The sequence below is a fragment of the Tupaia chinensis genome, unplaced genomic scaffold (genome assembly GCF_000334495.1).
Source record: "Tupaia chinensis unplaced genomic scaffold, TupChi_1.0 Scaffold000341_1, whole genome shotgun sequence".
Classification (NCBI taxonomy): Eukaryota; Metazoa; Chordata; class Mammalia; order Scandentia; family Tupaiidae; genus Tupaia; species Tupaia belangeri.
This window is the reverse complement of record NW_006159835.1, coordinates 3257847-3263665: the sequence shown is the minus strand read 5'-3', so window position 1 is coordinate 3263665 and position 5819 is coordinate 3257847.

Sequence of the window (5819 nt, the reverse complement as noted above, 5' to 3'; positions counted from 1 at the left end):
TAGCATTTCTTTATTTGTTTTAAAGTCCTTTTGTTTTGAGGAATTGAACATTTTATGATTAAATATTTCCTTCTCCCAAAGCATACGTACCTAGTAAAGCACTGTTGAAAGAGTTAAGAAATTAATTAGCATATTATTTACCATTGTAATATTTTATAGTGTGGCTGTAGTTTAGACAACAGAAAGGAGCTGATGATTATTCTCAGACTGCATGGTGGTTGCCATGTGGTTCCTTGGTGAACTGTTTCCATATAATTAGAGCGATGTGAGCCTGCAAAACAAAGTGATGCCCATAATATCCACTTGGAAGCATGAAATTAAATTTCCCGATTGAGGGCAACAATTTCAGCTTTGAGGAACTGCTTCCTTCAGAGAGTTTCTTTGGGAAACTTGGAATGTCTCTTCCAAGATGTAAAAATGTCTATAGTTTTTTTTTCTTTTTTTTTTTTAAGAGGTTTTTGCTATAGGGTGCATGCGCTCGCCAGACAGATAGAGAGAGACAGAAAGATAGAAAGCGAGAAATCACCCCCCCAGGGGGGATGGCCAAGCCGCAATCCCTTCTCCTCCCTTCTTCTCTTGGGATCTTGGGCATGCATGCACATGCGCCCGGCGTGAGTTTTAAGACACCGGGTCCGGGACTCGAACTGTGGTCAACTACGTGGGAATCCAGCGACATAGCCATTACGCTAACTGCTGGTCCCTAAAATGTCTATAGTTTCTGATCACAGTTCAAAATGAATGGAGATTTTCCTCTCACATACCAATTTACTTTCTGAGTGGAGGTTTGAGTTGAGCTACTGTTCTGAGACAATCTAGGATGGGCCTGGCCTCTGAGGACCCTGGAAAGGGACAACTCCTGAAGAGGGTCTGGGGTTAGAGGAGTTAGAGTGAATGGTCCAGGGAAGTTTTTAACCCCATAAAAACTGTAGTGTTGCTCTCTGACCCTTCTAAATCCCATAGACAGGTACTACTTGAAGTCTGATCATGCGCGACTGAATCTTTTTTCCTTTTTTTATTAGAGAGTTTTTTTTTTTTTTCTATAGGGTGAGTGCACTCGTCAGAGAGACAGCGACAGAAAGTGAGAAATCACCCTCCAAGGTGGATGGCCACATTGCAATCCCTTCTCCTTCATTCTTCTCTTGGGATTATGGACACACATGCACATGCTCCTGGTGTAGTTTCAAACTTCTGGGTCTGGGACTGAAGCCACGGTTCGCTATGTGGGAGACCAGCGACAAAACCTTTATACCATCTGCTAGCCCCTCAACTAAATATTTTTTTAAAATCTCTGTATTTTTCCTTACAAATGATCTTTTTTTTTTTTTTTTTTTTTTTTTTTTTTGGCTTTATCAATCCCTTCTCCTCCATTCTCCTCTCGGGATCTGGGCACGCACACACATGTGCCCAGCGTGAGTTTGAGCCACCGGATCTGAGACTCGAACCACGATTGACTACATGGGAGTCCAGCGACATAGCCATTATGCTAACTGCTAGTCCCACAAATGATCTCTTTGTTAAGCATGTGAATAATCTTCTAGGTTTAGCGCACTTACTTACATTTTCAGATGTTAGCAACATACTTTAGAATAAATTTTTAAAAATTATTTTTAATTACTGGACAGCACATGTGCTTCCCAGGGAGAGACAGAGAGGAAATGGAGAAAGCAACCCCCCCAGTAGGGCATGGTCATGTTACGACCCCTTCTCCTACATTTCTCCATCCTTTTGAGATCTGAGGCACAGATGCACATGCATCTGGCATAATTTTCAAACCATCAGGGCTAGATTTTAACAATGGTTTGCTATGTGGGATCCAGCTTTCCATAACCATGAAGGCTGGCCTGAAAAATTAAATTTAATCTAGGGACCAGCAGTGAGCGTAATGGCTATGTCACTGGACTCCCATGTAGTTGACCATGGTTCGAGTCCCAGACCTGGTGGCTTAAACTCACACCGGGCATGTGTGCATGCATGCCCAAGATCCTGAGAGGAGAATGGAGGAGAAGGGATTGCGGCGTGGCCATCCCCCCTGGGGGGTGATTTCTCGCTTTCTGTCTCTCTGTCTTTCTCTGTATGTCTGGTGAACGCACACGCCCATATAGCAAAAAAACAAACAAACAAACAAACAAACAAACTCTCAAAAAAAAAAAAAATAAATAAATAAATTTAATTCAAACAAAGTTTAGAGGAGAAAATCTGGCTGGTCAATTGAACTTTTTTTTTTTTTTAATACTTTCTTTCATTTATTTATTTAGTTTTCCTGTAGTGTGCATGTGCTTGCCTGAGAGAGAGAGTGTGAGAAAACACATTTCAGAGGAGATGACCATGCTGCAATCTCTTCTCCTCCATTCTCATCTCAGGATTTTGGGCCTGCATGCATACATGCCTGCTGTGATTTTCAAGCCACCAGCTTGGGATTCAAACAACACAGCTGGCCATGTGGGATCCAGCTGCCTTCACTATTGTGCCACCTGCTGGCTCAATCATTTTTACTTTCCTCTTGGATTTCAATGTTTTAAAAGTCAAAACATGAGTTTTATTTTTCCTAAATCAGAGAGGATCCCAGAATTCCTGTAATCATTCTCTGCATTTCTTTATTCCACCAAGTCCTTAATTTCTTAAAATTTCTCTAATTGTCCAAATCCTACACCTCTACATCACTTTATTGATACTGGTTAATTGAGTGGGGCCTCAGCTTGGCCCCCTCTGTGCTTCATAAGCCCCACTTTACAAAGAGCATTACAAGAAGCTCTCTTTCTCTTTTTAAAATATTTGTCTACTAGGCAGGGGATGAGAAAGAGGGAGAGAGAGACAAAGATAGGTACTCCAAAGAGCATCTTCACTTTGAAACCCATCACCAACCTCAGCTAGCCAGGATTAAAGGCATGCATGCATACCCAGTGTCTATAGGAGACCTCAAGATGTGCACCTGGGACCTGACCATTAGATCTCACCATTGTGGAGCGATGCTACAAGGATGTGTTACAGGCCAGCTCTTAGCTGCTTCCATGAGGGTAAAGGCATAAGAGTAAACAGAGACCTCACTGATGAAGTCCCCAATGATGTTTTCTATAAACTTAGTTTATAACTGTTGTAGTTTGGATGATGGTTTGTCCAAAGTTTTGCATTTTGGAATTTGGTCCTAACTAGGTGAATCACAGTACTCAATGATTGGATCACAATGGTTGGATCAGGGAGGCACTGGCTTTATGAATGGATTCATGCTATCTCGTGAGAAGCTGAATGAGTTCTAGCTTTCATGAGGGGTTGTTATAGAAAAGAGCAGGTAGTTATAAAAGAGAGTTGCCTGCAGCTTCCTCTCTGCATGCACCACCATCTTTTCTGCTTCTGTAAGCTATAATGTGACACAAGCCAGCCAATACCAGCTGCATGCCTTTGGGCTTCCCAGTCCCAGGAATTGTAATTCAAATAAACTTGAATTCTTTATAAATCATTCAGTCTCAATTATTTCTGTTAGCAACACAATCGCAGACTAAAACCATAACTAACTAAAAAAAATACTACAGGGACCAGCAGGTGGTGTGGCGGTTAAGGCTCTAGACTCCCACATGGCCTGCTGTGGTTTGGATTTGGCTGTTTGCTTTCTTACTTTCTCTGTCGAGCATGTGTGCCCTATAGCCAATTACAAATAATAATAATAATAAAATAAATAAAATAAAATAATTATTTAAAAAATATTATAAATACTTTTAAAGATAGTTTTTATTTACCTAAGATTAAGGATATACAGATGATCAAGAGGAAGAAAATGAAACTTGCCCATAATCTTACTACCTGGTGATTACCAGAGGTAACATTTTGGTCTAAAATTTTTTAGTCTTTCAAATATTCACAAATAAGCTTTTTTAAAAATATGATATTATTCCTATTTTTTTTTTTTTTAATTTGCTATAGGGCACGTGTGCTCACTGGAGAGACATGGAGTGAAGAGGAGTGAGAAAGCATCCTTTAGGGGAATGGCCACACAGCAACTCCTTCTCCTCCATTCTCCCCTCAGGATTTTTGGCATGCACACACATGTGCCCAGAGTGTTTTTCAAGTCACAAGGTCTGGGACTCAAACTACATAGTCGGCCATGGGATCCAGCTCCCTTAACTACTACGCCACCTTTCTGGCTGCTATTACTGTTTGTATAATTACTTTTATTTGTTTAAGAATGAGAACCCTGACCTAAAACTGTTCTTCCTTTATCCATCTCTAATGGCTACACAGTCCTCTATACTATGCATGTACATTGGCTTAACTGGATAGCTGTGGAAATAGAGGCTGTTTCTAGTTTTTCTGTTTGATAAATAATCCTTGTGGAAAATTTTCCTGGGATATCAATGATTATTTCCTCAAGATAAACTTCTAGAGGGGCCAGCAGGTAGTATGTTGGTAAAAGTGCTGGACTCTCACATAGCTGATCGTGGTTTGAGTCCTGGACCTGGTGGCTTGGTTTCTCACTTTCCCTCCCTCTCTTCCTCTATCTCTATCTAGTCAAATTTAAAATAATAATAATACTAAATAAAATAAAGAATTATTTTTTAAAAAAGATAAACTCCTAGGGACCAGCAGTTAGCGTAATGGCTATGTCACTGGACTCCCACGTAGTCCACGGCAGTGTGAGTCCCCGACCCAATGGCTTAAACTCACACCGGGTGTGTGTGCATGCGTGCCCAAGATCCCAAAAGGAGAATGGAGGAGAAGGGATTGCGCCGTGGCCATCCCCCCTGGGGGGTGATTTCTCGCTTTCTGTCTCTCTGTCTCTTTCTGTCTGGCGAGCGCATGCGTCCTATAGCAAAAAAAACTCTCCAAAAAAAGAAAAGAAGGGAACCAGCAGTTAGTGTAATGGCTATGTCGCTGGACTCCCACATAGTCAACCGCGGTTCGCGTCCTGGACCTGGTGGCTTAGAACTCACGCCGGGCGCGTGTGTGCGTGTGCCCAAGATCCCGAGAGGAGAATGGAGAAGAAGGGATTGCGGCGCAACCATCCCCTCTAGGGGATGATTTCTTGCTTTCTGTCTCTATGTCTCTCTCTGTCTGGCGAGCACACGCGCCCTATAGCAAAAACCTCTCCAAAAAAAAAAAAAAAGAAAAGAAAAGAAAAAAATAGAAAATAAACTCCTAGAACTAGAATGTATCAAAGAATATGTGTATTTTGTAGTCTTTTTATGGGACTACTAAATCACATTTCAGAAAGTCCTAATTTCCGACCTTTATTTCCCTAAAAAATGTCTTCTTTATTGCCAGTGGGCACTCACCAGAGAGAGAGAGAAGTACCCTCTCAGCGCAGTGTGGTCACACCGCAATCTTTTTTCTTCCACTTTGCCCTCCTATCAGGATTTGGGGCATGCACACACTTGTACCTGGTGTGTCTTTCAGAGCTGGGATTCAATTCCTAATTTGACCATGTGGGATTCAGTTCTCTTAACTACTAGGCAACTGGGCCAGCCCAAGAAGTTGTGTTTTATGAATGAGCTGACCTTAAACCTTCCTTGAAGCTAGATGACCTCTTTTATTCACTGTCCTTTACCAATTCAAGTATGAGAAAGTAAAAAACACAATCCCATTGGCAGGTCGGTTGCCAGTACTCCACAGGCCGGGGTGGGCAGCACAGATAGAATGATGTTGAGGATAAAAATTCTCTCTCTTTTTTTTTGTTTTTGTTTTTGAGAGAGGTTTTGCTATAGGGCGTGTGTGCTCACCAGACAGACAGAGAGAGAAAAAGAGACAGAAAGCGAGAAATCTCCCCCAGGGCAGAGGGTCACACCGCAATCCCTTCTCCTCCATTATCCTCTCAGGATCTTGGGCACGCA